This window comes from Lepidochelys kempii, chromosome 2, assembly GCF_965140265.1.
Source record: "Lepidochelys kempii isolate rLepKem1 chromosome 2, rLepKem1.hap2, whole genome shotgun sequence".
Classification (NCBI taxonomy): domain Eukaryota; kingdom Metazoa; phylum Chordata; order Testudines; family Cheloniidae; genus Lepidochelys; species Lepidochelys kempii.
Genome location: NC_133257.1, coordinates 109,577,874 through 109,599,574, shown reverse-complemented (window position 1 = coordinate 109,599,574; position 21,701 = coordinate 109,577,874). Strand labels below are relative to the sequence as shown.

The window sequence follows — 21,701 nt, the reverse complement described above, 5'->3', positions numbered from 1 at the left end:
AACAACTTTGTTTGAGTTCAGAATCCCCATGGAGTTCTATCTCAGGGCTGGTAAGCAACAGGGAGACTTTTGTGTACAGATAAAGGTGGTGTATGGATTCCCAAATTTAAATAAATAAATACATGAAGCTGCCAGGAGGAGCTTGGGCCAGAGAAAGCAACAAAGCCCTGGTTTTAATTTTTTTTTTTTTTTGCCAGTGAAAATCAAATGATAAAATGGGCTGGAGAAATGAAGCAATTGGGAATGGCTGAAGAGGATTCCCAGCTGTGTCTGTAATCAGTGCAATTCATGGCTCACAACGTGTTGGACATACTGTTTTCATGATCTAGGCATTCCACGATGAAAGGGCAAACAATTAAATGGGAGAGAATCTTTAAGGTTTTATTTATTATTCTTGCTTTGAAATTATCTCGGAAGCAGAATGTTGCTTTGAGGGCCAGGCCTGCAGACCCATAGTTGCCTTAGGCTTGATCACAACAATCTCTCTGTGATTTGGCAGGCTTTTGGGTTCTCTCCCTGTCACCATGCCTCTTTTAAGAGCTGCTGCAGTGTCTGGGAGAAGAACAAAGCTGTTTTTCCTCATCTGGTCAAACTCATGAGTTTAAAATGAAATTAGTGACTTGAAAAACAGCTCTTTTCTCTCCCAAGTCCCAATGGGGTTTACTGCTAATGTGAAGAAATGGATGAGAGTCAATTAATTTAAACACACACGCACACACCCACACACCCTTGGTAATTCTCACTTTGTTGGTCTACAAATAGGTGGATTCCATTATAAACCTGTAGTTTTAGGCCAATTTTCAGCACAGATTCAATAGCAGGGCCCTATGTGAAGCTCATATTGACAACTATTTTGGCTATTATCTTTACAAATATAATACAGAATATATACTAACACACTAGGAAGTGCTTCATCATTATGCATAATTACTATGATGTGACACTGTTAAAAGAAATAAACAAGATACATTTTGTGTGGTGTACCCTTGATTTGATCATGATTGTTCACTTATTTGCTAATTCCCAAATTCAGTAATTGGCAAAAGGCTTCCCAGGGCTTGATCCTGTCCCCATTCAAGTAAATGGAAAATCTCCCATTAATTTTAATGGTACAGGATTGAGCACCTAGTCACTAGTGCCACACAGTCAGATGCTATCCTAAATTCCTAGCTTCTCGAAAGCTCTTTCTCACCAACAGGCACGCGTGAGAGAGCATGAGTGAGAATCTTGGGAGGCAGGGGGTTTATTACAAGAACTGGTCAGAAAACGCAATTTCTGTCCCTCGGAAAATGGCAATATTTTGAGATTTGTTTTTGTTCTTAATTATGGAGAGTAGTAATTTCAACATTTACCACAGAATTAATGTTCTGGAAAATTTTTATTCAGAAACAACAAAGTGTTTTGATTCAATAAGATAAAAAGATTTCATTTTGATAACATTGAAACATTATAATATTCAGTATATTTCAATCTTTTATACATATTGTGTATTTATTTAATGTTATATATAGATATATTTAAATACAATATTAATCGTAACACTAAAAATGAAACAAAACAAGACTTTCAAATTAGAGTAATTTTGATTTCAACAAAACTGCGTTTTTCAACATAAAACTCATCCATTAAAAATTTTAGACCTGCTCTAGTTGTTACTGTGTCTAAGTAAAAGCCATTTATGAGCTGTCATAGAGTGTAAAATTCTACCCTTGCCTACTTTGTGTTTGTGTGTAGCTAAGAGTAATTCAGGATGTTGCTGAGGGCTCTCCACAACTACAGGTTTCAATGGGAACTGAGAGATCTCTCAGGGGGTACAATGTGTGTGGAGGAGAGAATGCAGTTTTTTGGGGTTTTTTTTAAACTCTGCTCATGCTGTGGAGGTATACAGTATTAGGGAAAGTTTTTGTATTGTTTTAGTAACATTATGTTAAATTAGATGCCAGAAAATTACAGGGCTGGTGTCAAGGTTCCTCCCCCACTCTGAACTCTAGGGTACAGATGTGGGAACCTGCATGAAAAAAACCTCCTAAGCTTATCTTTACCAGCTTAGGTCAAAACTTCCCCAAGGTACAAAATATTCCACCCGTCGTCCTTGGATTGGCCGCTACCACCACCAAACTAATACTGGTTACTGGGGAAGAGCTGTTTGGACGCGTCCTTCCTCACAAAATACTTCCCAAAACCTTGCACCCCACTTCCTGGACAAGGTTTGGTAAAAAGCCTCACCAATTTGCCTAGGTGACTACAGACCCAGACCCTTGGATCTTAAGAACAATGAACAATCCTCCCAACACTTGCACCCCCCCTTTCCTGGGAAATGTTGGATAAAAAGCCTCACCAATTTGCATAGGTGACCACAGACCCAAACCCTTGGATCTGAGAACAATGAAAAAGCATTCAGTTTCTTACAAGAAGACTTTTAATAAAAATAGAAGTAAATAGAAATAAAGAAATCCCCCCTGTAAAATCAGGATGGTAGATATCTTACAGGGTAATTAGATTCAAAAACATAGAGAACCCCTCTAGGCAAAACCTTAAGTTACAAAAAAGATACACAGACAGAAATAGTTACTCTATTCAGCACAATTCTTTTCTCAGCCATTTAAAGAAATCATAATCTAACATGTACCTAGCTAGATTACTTACTAAAAGTTCTAAGACTCCATTCCTGGTCTATCCCCGACAGACTATAGACAGACACACAGACCCTTTGTTTCTCTCCCTCCTCCCAGCTTTTGAAAGTATCTTGTCTCCTCATTGGTCATTTTGGTCAGGTGCCAGCGAGGTTACCTTTAGCTTCTTAACCCTTTACAGGTGACAGGAGCTTTCCCCTGGCCAGGAGGGATTTCCAAGGGGTTTACCCTTCCCTTTATATTTATGACAGCTGGTTATTCTATGCTCTGTAACCATAGCTGCTGGAACTAGGGGTGCTGAGGATGCAGCAGGACCCCCTGGATTGAAGTGGTTTCCATCATATACAAGGTTCACAGTTTGGTTCAATGGCTCTCAGCACCCCCACTATACAAATTGTCCCAGAACCCCTAACTATAACTGAGCCATATATCTTAAATATGTGCTGTAAAAATATAAACTCAGTTGGCCAATTTAGTCCTTGGAGTAACACCAATGAATTCATTGATAGTACATCAGAGATGAATTAGACTGAAAGTACTTGGAGAGATTGTAAAACTATTTATTGTCACCATAACATGGGTATTAATAAAACCCCAGCAAAACAATGAAATAAGGACACTTTTGTTTGCACTGGACCACTCGTATAGGTAACTGCTCCTCACAGCAACCAAGCTGGGACCAAGGGACCCCTGGAAAACCCTGCCCCTTTACAAGGAAGCAGTTTCCCAGAATTTCCTCTTATAGAGTCTTAGTGATAAATTAAAAGTTAGTGTAAGTGGGTGAAACTCTGGTGAATTTTCCCCTACGGGCCTCGTTTTCAAGTTGCTGAGCACTCCAGATGAAGTTGCCGGGACACACTGTGATAGTCATCTCTTCTGAACACCAGGCCCTTCAGGCTTAGCTTTTGATTTCAGACTACATCTTAAAAAGTAGGAATCACGTGAATCTGAGAACAGACTATGACCCTTGCAAGGGTCAATGCCAGTAACAAGTGTCTCACAGTTTCAAGAGACCAAGTTCCCCTCCCTCAAACAGAAAAGCCAGCCCAACCCAACCACAATAACAAAAACTAATTTTCCTGTTGCTGAGAGTTTTCATTAAAGCATTCCATAAAATATCTACAAGTCTGTTGTTTTTTGCCTCTGAATTTCTTGTGATACACAATTCAATTGGTGTGTTTAGTTCACTTGGCAGAGACCGAAATATATCAGCTATTCTGGGTACCTGCAATAACCCTCACAGCAGCATTTGGATAAGTTTGAACTGATGGAACAGTATGGCACAGTTTGGAAGTCTCACACACAGAGAATTACAGTATTAAATGCTGAGCCACAACAGAAGCAAGGAACTAATGTTTCAATATCAGCATGAGAGAGGGGAGGTCTCAGTCTAGCAATATTTATGAGATGGTTAAAAGCTGTTTATGTCACCATGCTCATATGTTCCGTGATTGCTAAGTCAGAATCAACAACCTCACTGAAATCTGACCCTGGTGGGCAGAGCATGTGAGAATTGGACATTCTCCAAGCTAACCTTTGGAGGCAAGAAACAGCAAGCAATTGATGAGGAGCTGTCAATATAACCTCCGTTTTGTCTCAGTTCAATTTCAAGTAATTGCTAGACATCTGAGATTGAATCTCTGACAGATATGAAGAGTCAGGGCTAATGTTGGGTATTGGCAATGAAAAGCAGGTATGTGTCTCCTTTACTAGAACACAATGGGATTTCGTATTGGAATGGCCAGAAAAAAGAAAGGATTTTGCTGCTGGTGACATTAGCAGTTCTCAAAGGGAGGGGTGGTGGGAAATGGAACTAATGTGCTCTGGAACTTTATAACCCAAAAGTGCATTTTAAGACATAAATTGTATGAAGGCTACAAAATGCCTTTCTTAATTTTAAGGCTATGGTTTGCAAAATATTTTAGTACATGCTTAACTTCAAGCATGTGAGTAATGGCAGCATGTGTTCAAGTGTTTTGCAGAATCAGGGCTTTTTATTATCTGCTTCAGTAGATGAATTATTGGGTCCCCACTGTACTAGAACAGAGAAGCAAGCCACCTGGCTTCTCATTGAAGAAGAGAGAGAGAGAGTGTTGGAGAAGAGAGGGCAGGTTGCCTCATGAAAAGGTAATGTGGTGGAGATGGTGGCTTTTGCTGGGATCGGTGGCTTTAGCCAAAGGTCTAGTTGGAGTGAGGGGGATAAGAACTTTGAGGGTAGGAGGTGGAAATTCACATCCTGGTTTGGGATTCAGCTTATATTGAATAGACCAGAACAGAAAGCATTCATATCCCTTTAAAATAGAGAGGGAAAACGCTGTTCCTGCCCCTGCTCTCACTGAAGGCCATAGAAAAAGTCTAACTGACTTCAGTGCAAGAATCATTCTCCTGCTTCTATCTGAGTTTATTTTTGTCAGAGAGAAGCCTGGGGGCTAAGCGCAAAAAATGCCCTCAGTTTAATCGGTTTTGTTTTAAATACTACACTAGGATTAAGGAAAGAAAAACGGAAGAGTGTTTTTTTCTTGATTGAGAAGAGAACTCAACATTGTTGCGGTTTGAGTTCCATTTGGCTCTGACATAACAAAAGTCCTGGGCTGCTGCCTGCTTGCTGTTTGTTTTATTCCCTGCATAGTTCCAGAAGAGTTACTGTCGAACAGGAATTGTTATGATTTGCATTGCTCAGGCTAGGTAGTTGTATATAGGTAAGAAATAAAACAACGGTTGAAATGAATGAAAACATGTTTTATGGAACTGAGAAAATGTTTCACAAAATCAAAAACTTAAAAAATGTCAAGGATTCAAATTCTGAGTTAACATACATCCTCATGCAGCTCCATTTAAGTCCAGGAGGTGTAAGTAAGCACAGAATTTTGCAAAACCCAGCCACCCCTATGTTTACTCATCCCTAATAACATGACGGAGACCAAATAGTCCAGAATATTGGAAGCCAGAAATACAGAGAGGAGGAAAAATTTGGCAGAACTGTTTCAATTATTCATTCTGAATATTATTCGCTGTGAAATTACATATTTTCTGTTTCAAACAACATGTAAAACTGATTCTGATTGCTACAAAATGTACTTGTTATCCACAGCAAAACAACACTGACAATGCATTGATCTTCTCATCAGTAGATCTTAAAGTGTTTTATAAAAGCAGATCACTATCATTACCGTCATTTTACAGTTGGAGAAACTGAGGCTACCCAAGGTCACCCAGCCAGCCTGCCAAGAATAGAACCCAGGTCTCCTAAACAGTGCTCGAGCCACACTGCCGCCTCAGTGCTCATGAACTGTTCACTGAGGCTGTATGTTAGTCATTATTTATGGTGAACGATTGCTTACGTAAGTCACCTGGTGGGTCTGTTCTCTTATTGGATGGCTGAATCAGGATTGTTCCAAAATTTTCTAACTGTTTTTTGACAGAAAGCTAGGTTTGGGACTAAATTAAATGTTTCATGAAAAGTGACTGCTTTCTGTGGAAAAATTTCACTTAATTGAAAACTCCCCAAACCTGAAAACTTTTGGCTGAAAACTTCAGTTTGGTTATGTCACTGTGATGCCTGATGGGAATTGTAGTTCAGGTGCTTTCATGCCCCCATTTCCCTGCATGGGCTGGATCCCCAGCCATACTGTGTCTCCCACAATGCCCTAGGGCTGTTCAGTGGGAGGGAGATCATGGTACATCATGGCAGATGCTAACCAGGGCACCAAACCAACAGAGAATGGAGGTATGAGAGATCCAAACCTACAACTTCTCTGAGGTACTGTTGTGGCAATTCCAAATAGAAATGTTTGATTTTTGGTGGAAAATTTTTTTTTTCAACTTTTGGCTGAAAAAGTCAATTTTCCTAGGGAAGTGGGGAGGTTGGACACATGTTCTGACCAGTTTTAACTGAAGCCTCTTCAATGAAGAATAACAAATAATGAATAGAAAATAATAACTAATTAACAGCAAAAACAGACCATGATCTTCCAATATGAATTTTCAGAGGAATAATTGTTTGTGTTAAACTTGTGAAACTCCCAGGATTCACAAATATTTTCACAAATACCCAGTAGCCATTTAAATACTATCAAACAACAAATACTATGTTAGTTAACACTAACAGTTCTCACCATTTTTATGTGGGAAAATATTACTGAATCACTTTTTTTGTATTATTTAACCTGTTCTATAAAACCATTTGTCATAAGAGTCTTTGGGAGTGCATAATTTGGGGAAATGAATCATAAAAAAGAAATGCTTGCCTCTTTTCTCAGATGCTGCTAGCTATAAAGTTCTGCAAAAATTAGAACTTGCAGAATGCAAACTTTTTGCAGAAATGATAATGAACTTATAATAGCACCGAAATCAGTGAAGGAAATTATACTCTTCAAGAGTCTGTCAGTTCCCATGGGCAGCTCCACATCACTTTTTCAGTGGAGTTCCATTATACTTTGATCCAAAAACATTGTAGGAGAGATGGGTTGAGGCAGTGATGTTTAGTATACAGATATGGTTCAGGCTAGTGATTGGTTTTGAGGCTTAATCAGGACTAGGTTATGTACTGGATACAAGAGTGCCAAAATCTCAAACTGTTCATACACCTTGAATTGTGGAAGCTTTGTGAGATTCAGTAAGGTTTTCCCCACTGAGTCTCAGTCTACTCATATGTGAGATCAGCTTTGTGAGATTCACTGAGTCTCAAGCTGCTCATATGACATTACAGCTGTGTCTGGAAACTAGGCCTCTTCCATTTTGGATGAAAGCCAGGACCAAAACTATAGGCAAGAAAAGGGGCATGGCAATTCAAATCTGAATTCCCATTCTCACCTCCTTTCCCCCAAATTTGAAAGGGTTTGGATTAAAGGTTCTGTTGTGGCCTGTCTCTACTCTGTAGTACACAATTCTCTCCCAAACTGATTTGTGCTTAGTTTGTAGTAGGTGCAGCCACACCATTACTCATGTTGGGAACAACATTTTTCTAGTTGTTTCCTATAATGTCAAAGTTGCTCCTTCCCTATGGTGCTAGCTAATTCTCTAGTGATGGGGCCCCAAACTAAGGGATCTCCTTAGGTTTTTCCATGGCTTACACTTTGTGTCCCTGCTTGTGCTCTATGGCCAGGCTCCCAGGTGGTGATCACTTTGCTAACTTGGGCATAGGCTTGTGACATGTACAGAGAGGGACAGTTCCCCAGCTCAAATGTAGCCAGCATGCAGGTGAGTTTAAATTTAGATTTGCTTGAACCATTCACCCAGCACTCATTACAAAACCTGAGTTCAGATTTATTGTGGAGGATGGACAAAAACTCGGGCTGGTTCTTATTTCACCCTACCCTTGCTCTGGCACTGAGATACATTGTCAACAACAAGGCTGATACCATGGTTGTCAGACACACGCTTATACAAGACCTATGTTTCCCAAACACATCTCTCTCTCTCTACCCTTCATCTGCTTGTGTGTATAATACACAAAAGCTGCTGACAGGACAAGTGTTCCTGGAAGTGAAGTGAGTTTGTTCTATGGGTTCCCACACTCTTCCCCTCCCCTAACGAATTCCTGTGTTTGTTTTCCCTGTTCCACACAAGCCTCATTTCCAGTGCTTTGGAAACACTTAGCTGAAAAGTGCATCTGAGGAGCTATATTTGTGAGCGTGTGTGGCTATTTTTGCCCTTTGTTTTTATTTATAGCTAAGCTTGTCTGATGTATTTAAAGGGATAGTTCAAGAATCACCAGTTTTCTTTTCTGTAATCTATCCAGGCATTTCTACTATAATATCTGAGCACCTTACATCTCCATCTTTTCCACAGGGATCAAACTCTCATGCATATGGGCTAAAGTCTGCAAACACTTAAACTCAAGCCCAAGACTAAATTTGGATGCACATGTTCAACACAGACAAGGCGGGTGAGGTAATATCTTTTATTGGACCTTCAGTTGGTAAAAGAGACAATATTTTGAGCTTAGAGACCTGAAGAGCAGCTCTGTGTGTGTAAGCTCAAAAGCTTGTCTCTTGCACCAACAGAAGCTGATCCAACGAAAGATATTACTTCACCCGCCTTGTCTCTCTAATATCCTGGGACCAGCACAGCTACAACAACACTGCGTATTCAACACAGCTATGTTGGGATGTCAGTGCTTTTTGAGAGCTAGAAATTCATTAAATGTGAATCCTTCATGATGTGCACAAGGTTTATGTTCAGGATATTCTATTTCCCTTGTACATATTTGTGACTGAAAATGAATAACTGATTCATTTATGTTGTCAGCATTGCCAGTTTGCATTCACCTCTTCAGTTCAGGGGGTAGGAGAGGGACATTCTGTTGCACTCGTGCTTTTGGCAGCTGGAGCTTCGGTTCCCCATCTTCCTTCTGGCATAGCCATGAATGGAGGCACACATTTTTCTGTAAAAATCACTGCAGTAAAATCTTTGGTTACTTTTAGGGCCAACTGACCTAATGTAAACTCAGACCTGCTTCCAGTCGTTCATTTTGTGAACATGCTGTGCTAAAAACATATAAAAGGGCAAACGCTGGAGCCTTTGAAAGATTTTAAAAAGCAAAAAAGAGAGCTTGGTGAAATAATGTTGTGTGTGACAGAAAAATAGATTTCCTTTGTACAAGATGCTCAGCATTTGTAATTAAAGGGAGGAGAAATGGCGCTTTTAGTGCTTTTGTCATAATGGCTCAATTAGTAGCACTCCTGCCTCTGGGTTCAAGTCCCCCTCCAGGACTTGGACACATGCTGACGTTGCAGTGTGGTACTAGATGGAGGTGTTGCATTACTAGAGGAACTGTCCTTCAGAGGAGAAATCAGATGTCCCTTCTGCCTGTATCTGGCGGCCATCCAGGTGGAAAGTTTAAATCCTATACGGGCACTTCTCCAAAGTGTTCCAGATAACACTTGTGTCATGGCCAATATAACCTCTGTAAATAATACAGGTACTAGTGTCTAAAGTATTGGCTATTTATCAGTTCCTAATGGCTATCATGATTTGTCTGCCTAGTCACTGTGCCACCAGCATCTAACATTACTTTGGAAAACACTTTGAGATGCTGGGGCCATGACTACATTACAAACTTTGGTCGACACAAGGTACGTCGGCATACAGCTGCCGCAGTTAGCTCATGCACATGCATACTTGGCTCCTTGCATCAGCACTGTGTGTATTCAGCAGGAGTGCTTGTGTCGAGGCACAGCGCAGTGTGCCATGGGTAGGTATCCCAGTGTGGAGCTTACCATCACCTGGGGCACTGTCTTTTGGGAAATTTTGGCAATACATGGTAGGACACAAATGAGTTGCATAAGTGTGACTGGGAGCAAGGGATCATGCAACTTTCTCCATCACATAATGCCACCCATAATTTTTGTGTCTTTTTCAAAAATCCCACAAAACTGCATTGCATGTCTCACTGTCCATCATCTCTGACTGAAGCATGGAGCCTGCACATCTCTGCATCATTATCATTAGCATTGCAAACACAGGGCAAACAATCCTCTGGTATTTGCAGAACGGCAGAAGACCCACTGCAGCGGGGGATGTGACTGTTTCATGGAGGAGAGATTACTGTGGGACACAGTGAAAACCAATTCAGGGTTGTTGGTGGTGGTCACGGAGCAGCTGCAGATGGTGGAGTGCCACTTCTGGGCCTAGAGAAATGAGCACTGACTGGTGGGATTGCATCATAATGCAGGTTTGGGATGACAGGCAGTAGCTACAGAACTTTCAGATATGCAAGGCTGCGTTCCTAGATCTGTGTGCAGAGCTTGCCCCAGCCCTCCAGCACAGGGACACCAGAGTGAGAGCTGACCGTTGAGAAGCAAGTGGTGACCACACTGTGGAAACCTGCAACCTGGGATTGCCACTGGTCAGTGGGAAATCATTTCAGAGCTGGAAAATCCACAGGGTGGGCTGTTGTCATGCAAGTGTACAGGACTGTGACTCTCAGCAATATGCAGAACATAGTGGATGCAACTGCAGCAATGGGGTTCCTGAACTGCAGTGGAGCGATTGGTGGTGCACAAATCCCTATTTTGGCACCAGCCCACTTTGTCACAGAGTACATCAACAGAAAGGGCTACTTTTCTATGGTTATGGAAGTGCTGGTGGATCACTGGGGAAGCTTCACTGACATCACTCTTGGCTGGTCATGGAAGGAGCATAATGTTCATATCTTTAAGAACACAGACCTGTTCAGAAAGCTACAAATGGGGGTGTTCTTTCCTGACCAGTGAATTGCCTTGTCAAAACTGAAATGCCAGTAGTGATCCTGGGGGACCCAGCTTACCCCTTGTCCCACTGGCTCATGAAGCTATATCCTGGCCCCCTCAACAGCACCAAGGAAAGATTCAGCTACCAGCTCAGCAGGTGCAGAATGACAGTTGAATGTGCTTTGGTAGACGGAAGGGACCCTGGCATTGTTTACTCAGTGAGGAAAATATCCTTGTTGTGAGGCAGAGTGGCCTCCCTCTGAGTCTGAGGCCGAGGTACCACTGCACTCCCCCGGTGGGCGGAGCCAAACCAGCCCTGCCCCCCATGCCTGAAGCACAGGGGCAGAACAGGAAGTGTAGAGAGGGCCCTACAGTTCAGTTGGGGCTGAGTCAGGGAAGGAGGCAGACATCTCAAGCCTTCTGCAGGACTCTGGACCAGGCACCGAGCTGAGACACACCGTGCCATGCCCTGCCACCGAAAGAGACCAAGAGTGGAGAGGAGTTACTGGGACTGCCGTCGGCCATCTACCCAGAAGCAACTGAAGACTTGCTGACTACCCAGCCACACCAATGGAGGGGGTTAGATCAGGTTGTGCTGCTGGGAAGTGAGACAGCAAGCTCCAATGGTTTTCCTGCTGACCCAGTGACGGGACCACCTATCACTGTTAGGGCCCTGGGCTGGGACCCGGTGGAGTAAGAAGGGCCTGGTTCTCCCTACTCCCTTCATCACCAACCCCACAGCTGGGGATTGGCCACATACTACCCTTAGGCCTGAAGGCCTGTGATCTTGCTTGTAGGTCAGTGAGAACATCGGTGTTTGCTACTGGAGAAGTCCTATTGTGTCCTGGTGCATATTCCTCTCTGACTCCTGGGCCTTTCTCCTGTCTGATCTTTCCCTCTCCACACTGTCTGCAATATTCTCCCTTCAAGCCCTCTGGTCACGGACTGATACAGCACTGGCTTGTGGGACCTTGCTGAACATATCCTCCCTTGTCCTCTTTTTATCTCCTTATCATGGCCAGGCATTTCGCAGGTGTGAAGTGGGACCCCTCCAGGCTACAATGGCAGCAGCTACTCATAAAACACACGGAGGTATCACTGTATGCATAGTCACAGTGGAAAATGACAGTTAGTTTCAGAACTCCTTCTCTCTAAGTTTGACTGCTCCTAAGGTTCCTTCCTCAGGATTGCTCAACCTGCATCCTCTTTCTCCTGCTACAATCACTCTTATATTCAGGTGGGGGTACTAAATCATCTGCTTGGTTGAGTAGGCAGAATGCACTCAACATATTCCCCAACAAGATTAATGCCACGAATAAGGTGGGCTCTTCTAGATAATCACTGCTAGGCTGCTTCTGAGGCTATTTATTATTCATTCCTTTTTGACTCCAAAACGTTTTCCCATTATCATCCTCTTCTCACTCCCTTCCTCCAGTTAGCAAGCTGCAATTTGTTAAGGTGTGATCCTTGAAATCATTTAGAATTTTGCTGGTGTAAGGGGCTTGGGCCTTGCCTCTGGAAAGCTGACTGTAGAACTTTAATATAATGGCTTAGCATAAGGACTATTTGTAGGACTCTTCTGTGGAAAGACATGTTTGGCATGATATATCCTTAGAGTGCCATTAAAATCCAACATTTTTTCTTACTGCACAGTTGTGAAGGTTTATGATCAGGTTATAAACAAGAAAAGGGAGATAATGTTAATGAGGTCAAAACCATTTAGTATGGTACCATCAACTTATTAAACATCCCACAGAAGGGAATATGTTTCCAAACGGGGACTAAAACAGAGCAGCGTAAGTTTTATAGATTCAATGCTTGAACTTCAACTGAGGTCACATTGTTTGTAGGAAAAGGAAATGGTAGAATTGGGCAAGCTTTATATTGGGCTCAGTGCAATTTCCCTCCTGACTGTAAATTTAATAGCATGACCTGCTAATGATGCCACTGAATTACCACAAGCAGTGTCCAGGGTTAGCTTCATGACTATCGTAAACATGAATGGGCAAGTGTGTTGTGTAGTGTTGCTGTTTCTGTGCACTGTTAAACAGCTGCCACATTCCACATCAGAAATGACAACACTTCAGTGGTGGGTGAAATGATTCCTGTGTACAATGTATCTAGAACTCTCCCTCTCTTTCTATATATCTATATACATACATATAGATAGACATCACATATCTCTCACTCTCTCTCTCTCTCTGTCTATATATATCTTTAAAAAGATACATCTAGAAAGAGAATGTGTGTTATAGTTTGTAAGTGCTTTAGAATTCTATCAAATGAAATAATAATATTGTTACATCATTATTATGGGAATCATTTAGTTAAAATCCAGTGTACCACTTTCAAAATGTAATAGAGAATATTAAAAGCATCTGTCTTATTAAATCAACACATTGGTCCAAATCTTTCCCTTAGTTCTCACTGGACTTCAGTAGGATTATCTGGATGTAACCCAGGGTAGAATCTGTGCCACTGTCTCTTGAAATCACTTTAAATATCTTTTCTCTTAGCTTTGCTAGGATATGTGCTACAAGCCCATTTGAACCTCAGCTACATCGTTTCAGCTTTACCTGAATTGTAGGCTGATGTGATACTACATACTGCTGCAGAGGTTAGTAACTTCAAAGTATAGCTTGAAGAAAAAGCTTAAGTTAGATTCAATTTGATTAAATTATTGCCAACATTGCTAAAGGTTTTATTTTTGTTGAAATTTCAGTAAAACTCTGAATTTTAGGCGAAAGGAGATAATTTCCCCTCTTCACAAGAACTTGAGTTTAATGCCATTTTTTCATATTTTGGCAGCTTAAGGGAAACAGTCTGCATGCAATGGGAGTAAAATTACTCCTGTAGTAGAGGATAAGTTGGTATTTACTTCTCCTTGCCTACAGCTTACGGATCCCAGTGCATTATGTATGGAGGATCAAATTCAGAGGTGACATAAATGGAGGGATAAATTACACATTGATATGATAAATGTATGTAAATTAGTGGAATTCAGCATGTGAGTGTAAAATGGTTTAATTAGATAAAAGAGAGGGTGGAATGGCAGAGTTAGAGCCGAAACAGCTCTTGCAGAAATGCTTCTGTTATCATATTCTTTCTTTCTATTGGCTGCTAAGTCTCCGATACCATACACTTCGACCCATCCACATATAAATTACCCCGATTGTGCTCACTTCTGTCAATTTACTGAAATGTAATTTACACCACTATTTATGTCCCATCAGATAGGGCTCAGAATGTTCATGACCCATCATTTCTAGGGAACATAAAATACTACAAGTAACTGGTTGCTGAAGCCAAATAGGGATGACAATTCTCTGTTCACATGTACATGCAGCTTTGTTTTCCTTTTTACTAGTTTCTTCTACAGATGAAGTAAAATAGGTTCGGGCAGTGATTTTGAAGGTTGGGGGTTGAACCTTGCTCATGATCCATATGGGGGTGAAAAAAAGTAAATATAGGTATAAAAGTTAGCATAAGGGCCCTGGGGTAATTGCTGGCATGTTTTATACTGCAAAATATAATTTCATTTAGAAGTGGATTTGGATGTTGTGGTAATATTTTTTTTTTTACTGCTTCACTTTTTTATTATTTGACTTTGGTTAATGGAAGCTGTCTTTTAAGAAGAAAGTAAGAGTATGTTTGAGACAAAGAGGAAGGATGTATGGGATTTTGCTTATGTGTTCAGGGAGTGGAAGATTCTGGCTGTGTAAGCTCCAAAAAGGTTAGAACTTGAGTTGATAAACTTCTCAATAAACAAGCCAGATTCTCAGAAGTGTAACATTAGCAGTTGGGGAACAGGGATGCCTTTGGCATTACTAATCAACCTTCTACCTGTAGGTTACCAGTTGGAGTCTTGTGCATCTGAGCTAATGGATGTTTGGTAGCCCTTATGGAAGATGAATTTGATGAATCCCAGTTCCAACTCCCATGTCACAAACTCACCACTTTGCTTTGCACTAGATTATAACCTCTTCAGAGCAGGAAGTGTCTCTCACTATATATTTGTACAGTAGCTAGGACAGTGAGGCCACGATCAATAGGGGCTAGTAGAGAGTAGCAGTAGCCAAGATTGCTCTACTCACTATAAACATGCAAGAGGGCTACATTGTAATTATCTCACACATAAGGGTGGTGGTATGGTGATCTTAAAAATCAGAAAACGTACAAATATGCAATGTGATTGTTTGTTTTTTAAAATTTCATCATTTGCAGGTCAATGCCATGATATTTAGTGTCTGAATAATAAGATTTTGAACTTTTGGGGCAGGTAATACTAGGTTCACTCCAACATAAGTTCATGGTTAGGGTTAAAATCTCCTAGGTTTCCATTTATGATAAGCTATTAGTCATTTCCACTGAAGTTTTGTGGGTAATCACAGAATTGGAGATGTTACAGGTGAAAAAGACTTATTAGATCAAACAGGCATTCTCCTTGTCCAAAGAAGGGCAATATGTTTGGGTCTTGAATTTGAGGTCATTGCAGGTGACTATATGAATTAAAGTTACCCTGGGCAAGGGGTATCTATTGGCCCGTTGATGAGGTATCTAAGCATCTGCCAAATATTTAAAAATAAAGATAATAATCTTTCAGTACTTCCTGTTTTTTTTTCTACAGAAAAGTTGTCAGATCTCATTTTCCTGTTGATAAAATATGTGGGGTAATTAACAGACATAAGCAACTACACTTCCAGTCAATCAGGGTTAATTGACTTTTATGGTTCCATAGCACTAAAAACAATTAATATTGACTTCCTTGTCCTTCAGTTACAACTTTCAGCCATGATTCAAGATTATAAAACCTTGTGTTGCGGATGTTTCAATCAAGAATTACCAATCAGTTGGAACAGCAGTAAAAGGATGTTACTTACCACACCTGTGATGCAGTTAGCCTAGGTGAGAATTGCACAGTAGCTTTAATGCTCCTCCTCTGATGTGCTTCTGCCACAGCTTGCTCAAATGCTTGAGGAAAAATTGCCAGTAGCTCATCACCACAGCAAGTTTCGATATAAATTAAGCAGCAGCTAAGTATTGATGCTGGACTGTTTGTAATCTGGAATCAGGGAACCAGTCACATCTTAGATGCTGTAAAGTTTGTATGAATGTTCAAGTTGCAGGCAAACAAACAACGTACATTAAACTTTTGTAAAGCTGCATTTGAATTTGGATGAAATTAAGAGGTATTTCCTGTCACTCTTACTTTTAGAGAAGTCTGCCACTTATTGCTTACTGCTGGTGATTCTTAGTACAGTCACTAGGGATGCTGATTGCCATTTGCTGAGAAATACTGGAGCTACAAGAGTATTAGAGAAATGGCAAGAGTAAACTGATCAAACTGCATTCCAGTAGTGGACACACTTCTGGCCAGCATGAATTAATCTTACCTTGCATTTTGCCACCAAGTGTTTTGTAGCTCTCAGTCCAAGCCATGATACAATACCACATGAATCAACTGAAACATGTGTAAGTGGGAGATGACAATAATTGGGGACTCTTTATGACTAAATAGTTAGTCGTATAGGGACTGCTGATGAATAATCCTACCATCTGGCCATCCATTCAGATGCCAGCTGTGAAGGCTCTGCATTTAAAATGGTGTCACCTACTATCCAGTAAAGAAGCAGCCACTTGAGGATCAAGTTCCAAAGTAGACTGAATGAGAGGCTCCAATCAAGTAAATACTACCCTTTCACATGGATAAAAATAGGATATATGGGGGAAATAACATTTCAAGACAGAGCTTCCTGCAGTAGCTAACCAACAGCATTCTCTGCATCCATGGGATCCAAGAAAAAGTGGAGAGACAGCAGGAACACTTAATCCCAGTACCATGTGATGCCAGAGGAACAAGACATCATACCTCTCCCCTCTAAACACATGCAGACACACTGCTTTTTTTAATGAGGCATGGGGGAGGACCCCAGGAAAATTCTCACATACAGACAATGAACTGGGTAAAGGGCACTGCCAAACATTTAATTTGACAAACAATCATATTATAAAATGGGTTTGCTTAGGTAATTCTACAGGTATAATGTGGGAATTAAATAAGGGTCTAACCTGGCCTGAAGAATCACCACTGGTGATGATGTGTGAAACAGAAAAACTCAGCTTGACTCTCAGGCCTGGTCTACACTATGGGGTTAGGTCGAATTTAGCTGCGTTAGGTCGATTTAAAAATGACTACATCCACACAACCAGCCCTGTTCCATCGACCTACAGGGCTCTTAAAATCGACTTATGTACTCCTCCCCAACAAGGGGAGTAGTGTTAAAATCGACCTTGCTGGGTTGAATTTGGGGTAGTGCGGACGCAAATCGACGGTATTGGCCTCCAGGAGCTATCCCAGAGTGCTCCATTGTGACCACTCTGGACAGCACTTTGAACTCCTATGCACTAGCCAGGTACACAGGAAAAGCCCCAGGAACTTTTGAATTTCATTTCCTGTTTGGTCAGTGTGGCGAACTCAGCAGAACAGGTGACCATGCAGTCCCCCCAGAATCATAGAGCATAGAATGTTTCTACGCTCCCCCTATCATCTCTGTCCTTGAGGTTATCGCAGATTAGAAGACAAATAAACGCACTCACAATGACATATTTTCTGAGCTTATGCAGTCCTCCTGCACTGATAGGGCACAGCCTAATGCATGGAGGCATTCAGGGGCAGAGGCCAGGAAAGAATTAAGTGAGCACGAAGAGCGGAGGCAGGACATGATGCTGAGGCTAATGGGGGAGCAAATGGACATGATGAAGCGTCTGTTGTGGGAGCAAATGAACATGATGAAGTGTCTGTTGGAGCTGCAGGAAAGCCAACAAGAGCATAGACCCCCCCCACTGCATCCACTCTTTCCCATGTTCCATAGCCTCCTCACCCAGATGCCCAAGAACGTGGGGGTGGGGAAGGCTCCGGGCACCCAGCCACTCCACTCCAGAGGATGGCCAAGCAACAGAAGGCTGTCATTCAAACAGTTTGATTTTTAGTGTGGCTACAATAAGCAATGTGGCCTTGTCATTCCCTCCTCCGCCACCCCACCTGGGCTACCATGTCCGTTATCTCATTTTTTTTAATTAATAAAGAAAGAATGCATGGTTTCTAAACAATAGTTACTTTATTTCAAAGGGGGGAGGGTGGTGGGCTTACAGGGAACTAAAATCAACAAAGGGGGCGGGTTTGCATCAAGGAGAAACACACAAAACTGTCACACCCGAAGCCTGGCAAGTCATGAAACTGGTTTTCAAAGCCTCTGTGTTGCGCAGCGTGCCTTGCTGTGCTCTTCTAATTGCCCTGGTGTCTGGCTGCTCAAAATCGGACGTCAGACGATTAGCCTCAACCTCCCACCCCGCCATAAATGTCTCCCCGCTTACTCTCCCAGATATTATGGAGCACATAGCAAGCAGGAATAACAATGGGAATGTTAGGTTTCAGAGTAGCAGCCGTGTTAGTCTGTATTTGCAAAAAGAAAAGGAGTACTTGTGGCACCTTAGAGACTAACAAATTTATGTGAGTATAAGCTTTCGAAAGCTTATACTCAAATAAATTTGTTAGTCTCTAAGGTGCCACAAGTACTCCTTTTCTTAATGGGAATGTTGGTTGTGCTGAGGTCTGACCTAGTCAGCAAACAGCACCAGCGAACTTTTAAACGTCCAAAGGCACATTCTGCACTTGCTCAGCCTATAGCTGAACTGCTCCTTACTACTGTCCAGGCTTCTTGAGCCATGGAAGCAAGGGGCAGGCTGGAGTAGGTGCGACCGTGTGGTGCTGCCAGCTGGGAGAGCAGCCCGAGGCAGAAGCCTCCAGCTTGCATGATATTCCAGGCAGGACTGAATCTCCATGAGACAAAACTTAAAGGAAAAGCATGACCTGGAGTCTCTGGCTCCCATTTGGTGCTCTAAGAGGAGAATAGCCATGTCTGTCCAGGTGCCCCGATCGACCTCACCAAGGTCTGCCAGGAGCACCCAGGAGACATATGACGGCTATCAGTCCTACTGCACCGTCTGCCGCGAAGGCAAGGAGCTGCTGCTGTGTAGCAATGCAGTACCGCATCTGCCAGCAGCACCCAGGAGACATACTGTGAGCTGAGCAGGCTCCATGCTTGCCGTGATATGGCGTCTGCACATGTAACCCAGGAAAAAAGGCGTGAAATGATTGTCTGCTGTTGCTTTCACGGAGGGAGGGAGGAAGGGGGGCCTGAGAACATGTACCCAAAACCACCCATGACAATGTTTTTGCCCCATCAGGCATTGGGAGCTTAACCCAGAATTCCAGTGGGCAGCGGAGACTGCGGGAACTGTGGGATAGCTACCCACAGTGCACCGCTCTGTAAGTTGATGCTAGCCACGGTAGTGAGGATGCACTTAATGTGCTTAGTGTGGACATAAGCAATCGACTGTATAAAATCAGTTTCTAAAAATCGACTTCTATAAAATTGACCTAATTTCATAGTGTAGACCTACCCTTAGATCCTAGGTTAAATTGGCAGGAATGACAAAGACATATTTTTACTTGTAAACTCAAAACGTTTGATATGGAATCACTGAGACACAATGAACACTCTACCATTTTCCAGAACTGCTTTTGAGAGAAGAACTTCATTTCCCTATTTAGAACAGTCTCTCAGTGTTGGGTAAAGTTGGTGTAAGCTGGCAGCAAGTGCTTTAGGTGCCTTTGTTCTTGTCTTTAGACATGTGCACCATTGCATCCCTCCTGGCATCTGAATGCCTATCTCCCACCTAAGCCCCAGAGCGATCCACAAATCAGGGGAAGACAAGTGGACAAACATCTAAGCCATGTGTGAGGCCCAATCAACTAGATGTTCTCCGAAAGAGTGGGAATGACTATAGTCCAGTGGTTAGGGCACATACGTGGGAGATCCAGGATCCAGTCCCTCTGCTCCAATCACTTTTCCATTATTTATCCAGTGAAACATCTTCAACAGGAGAAACTGAAGAAGCCCCACATCAGAATATCCCAGAGCTGAATGTTTAGAGCAACTCCTGAGAAGTGAGAGATCCCTTGTTCAACTCTTTTCTACCTCTCTGGCAGGTGAGTGCTCTAACCCAGTGGTTCTCAACCAGCAGTATGCATACCACCTAGGGTACACAGAGGTCTTCCAGGGGGTACATCAACTCATCTTGTTATTTGCCTAGTTTTACAACAGGCAACATAAAGTCTAGCAAAGTCAGTCAATACTAAAATTTCATACAGATGATGACTTCTTTATGCTGATCTATGTACTGTATGCTGAAATGTAAGGACAATATTTATATTCCAATTGATTTTATAATATGGTAAAAATGAGAATGTAAGCAATTTTTCAGTAATAATGTGCTGTGAAACTTGTATTTTTATGCCTGATTTTGTAAGCAAGTAGTTTTTAAGTGAGGGAAACTTGGGGTAGGCAAGATAAATCAGACTCCTGAAAGGGGTATAGTAGTCTGGAAAGGTTGAGAGCCACTGCTCTAACCACTGGGCTGAAAGTTATAAAATGGGCATATCCTCTTCTGGTCACATTGTGTGGAGCGAGGCAGGCACCTAACTCATTCCCACAAGAAACTACGTAGGCACCTAAGCTGCCCAACTCCAGGCAATGGGTTCCAATTTGTGAGTCACTAAGCAAAGATAGGCATCTCTTCGATAGACACCTCTCTAGAGCTTGGACTTAGACACCTATCTCCATGAGAGGGACAGGGCTCAGGAAACACCCCTCTGGTTGACATCTCCCATTGCTTAGCTGAGGCAGCTTCCTGACTAGCAGACTGGTTTTTGTGGTTTTGTCTAAGGCGCCTATCTCTCAATACTCCGCGTATAGGAATATAGGCACCCAACTCAGGTTTTGTGGATCGCAGAGGTGGTCCTGTGATTTTTCTAGGCACCTAAAATTTAACGCAACACTCCATTGCAACTCTGTTTCATTGCAATACCTAAGCCCTTTTCTGGATCTGGGCTTTTGCTATAGATTTGACATGGAAGCCCCTCAGAGTCTCTGGTGTTGCATGGCAGTATGAAAGGCAAAAATAGATAGATAATGTCACTTACCATGGACAGTTGATTGCATGTCTCCTGGTTTTATTAGAGATAGCCCTGGAGGAGACTCAGAAAAAGAATTAACAAGGGAAACTTCCACTCTTATACATCCAAGTACAAAAGTCAAACACAGAGAATGAAAGAGAGAGTCTTCAGATCCTGCCATCTAGCCTAGGGCAGCTGCACAGCACAGTAGCAGACATGTCTTTCACCCACACTAGTTTCATGAGTTAATTCCATTCTGTCACAAGCTCACATTATGGGTGCATCATATGAGTGCCCACTGCCTCAAGCTATTATTTCTAGTAGAAACAGGCATCATATGAGCCCTCACAAAGATATTAAACCAAGTTGTTTTGTACCATGGTACAGCTTGTCACAGAATGTGCACTGGCTACTTACACAGAAAGTTACATAAAAACCTATTTGGCAAACAGGCTCATTGTTTTAAAAGTTCCACAGACCTGCCAAATTAAGGGGGAAAGGTTCACTGTTTCTTGCTAGTGCACAGTGATACCTGAACCTGCAAGGTGCTGGGCACCCTTAACTCTCCGTATGATTTGTCACAGGAACCAGCATGCTACTGTGCTGGGTGGGAGATGTTGAGGTGCACTGCCCCTGAGTTCTGGCCAGAATTGTGCCTCAGATGGAAGGGGTGCCGTGCAAACTGCACCCTTCTGGGTCTGTGTTAACTATTCCCATTCCTGTGAGATAGAGATATAAAATAGTAAATGCTCTGCTCTTTTTAGTCCACGGATCGGCAACTTTTGGCACACGGCCTGCCAGGGTAAGCCCCCGGACGGGACGGGACAGTTCGTTTAGCTGCCGCGTCCACAGATTTGT

The 21,701-nt window shown here is 42.2% G+C and overlaps 1 long non-coding RNA gene across 9 annotated transcripts in view; it reads left to right on the top strand.

The window, feature by feature from the left end:
* Nucleotides 1–21,701, top strand: part of LOC140906942 (uncharacterized) — a 201,275-nt gene that overhangs the window by 84,307 nt on the left and 95,267 nt on the right. For 7 of the 9 annotated variants that reach the window (XR_012157307.1, XR_012157306.1, XR_012157301.1 and 4 more), the window contains exons 3-5: nucleotides 13,342–13,442; nucleotides 15,602–15,730; nucleotides 19,754–19,877. This is a non-coding gene — a long non-coding RNA (uncharacterized lncRNA). The remainder of the gene's footprint in view (nucleotides 1–13,341; nucleotides 13,443–15,601; nucleotides 15,731–19,753; nucleotides 19,878–21,701) is intronic. The other 2 variants (XR_012157304.1, XR_012157305.1) reach the window with 1 other exon arrangement.